We start from the raw sequence: 1,457 nt of genomic DNA on the forward strand, positions 1-1,457 counted from the left end.
ATGTGATCTCGCCTGGGGTGAACTTGTAGGCCCAACCAAACCCACCCAGCGTGTGATGTAACCAGATGCGAGTGCGATGTTTAGGGAAAACAAAAGCGTCGGCGAGTTCACACCTCGGTGTGATCCCGTCTGGGGCAAACACTGCAGCTTACCGTTTCATCGAGTTTTACAACGCACACGTGATCCCGTTCAGGAGAGTAGCTGATCTATGAGGCGATGGGTATACGTTCAATGATCTCAACTTTTCACTCTTGGTTGACCGGCTGTGCCCGCCTGGGTTAAACCTAATTGTTCCGTAAATTATAATCTTAAATGCGGGATCTCAGCCGAATATAGGTCTAGACCTTCAGAGCGAACCAGAGTGTGATCTTAGGGGTGACTTTTGTGTAGTAAAAATTATGTTTTCTCAAAACAGCAGCGGGATCATAAGCGGCGGGATCTTAGGCGAAGATGTTACTACTGTGTTTACACTATCTAGACAGACGAAAAGTAGCCTATTTAATACAGCGTGCATGATACAGCTTTGTTAGGACGGTAGGCATAAAGGAAAATATAGCATATATTGCCCAAATATAAGGGTACTCCCCTGGCCTGCCTTCAGATCTTGACTTCCGTGACAAGAGTATTTCCACAAGGCAGCGGAAAAATATATGGCACGAGAAGATGTACTCGATACTATATTTACTCTTTGATCCTGAGTACCGATGTTGCGATACTCCGCCAACTTTCATTTTCGTTCTCGCACAACGGTGGCAGCTTGACACGCATCCTTTGTTGTTGAAACGCCGCGGAGCCCAAACGAAGTGAGTAGTTAGTATTTCTTTAATTTGAACACGACTGTTTATCAGCGCTCATGGACCGTGTGAAGAACAAGTAGGGGGATCCTAGAGGCTTCGGGCGGAAGCCGGTTGTGGACTTTAGTTCCCCTGAATCAAGTGATTCACATGATAAAAGAGCATGTTGATGATCCGGCTCTTCATGATAATGTCAACAAATGGATTCAAATTCAAAGCAAGATTCGACCTGCCGCACCACGCCACGGCTAGGTTTTCTATAGAATAACAACTCTGTAGAAACGCTACAGATCGATCTAAGTCTTGATCTAGTTCTAAAATCTAGACCTAGAGACTAGAGGTCTAATCTAGAGAGAAGTCTCTTCAAGATCTGACGCAAATTCACAACAATCAGTGCAATTAGATATCTAGATTCTAGACTAGATTCTAGATCTAATCTAGTTCCCTGCCTTTCTCTGCTAAATTATTATAAAAAGATACACGATCATGAAGTGAAGAAGAAATCAGTTATCAATGAGTGTAATCTGTAGTCTGCATTATACTCAGATCACCTGGCCATCACAATCTTTTCAGTAAATTATTACTTTCACTCCCGCACACAGATGCACTGTTTCAGGGGTCAAGCTGCAGTACTGTTTGCTGCAGATCACACACATAAAGCCA

The sequence above is a fragment of the Aplysia californica genome, unplaced genomic scaffold (genome assembly GCF_000002075.1).
Source record: "Aplysia californica isolate F4 #8 unplaced genomic scaffold, AplCal3.0 scaffold00103, whole genome shotgun sequence".
Lineage (NCBI taxonomy): Eukaryota > Metazoa > Mollusca > Gastropoda > Aplysiida > Aplysiidae > Aplysia > Aplysia californica.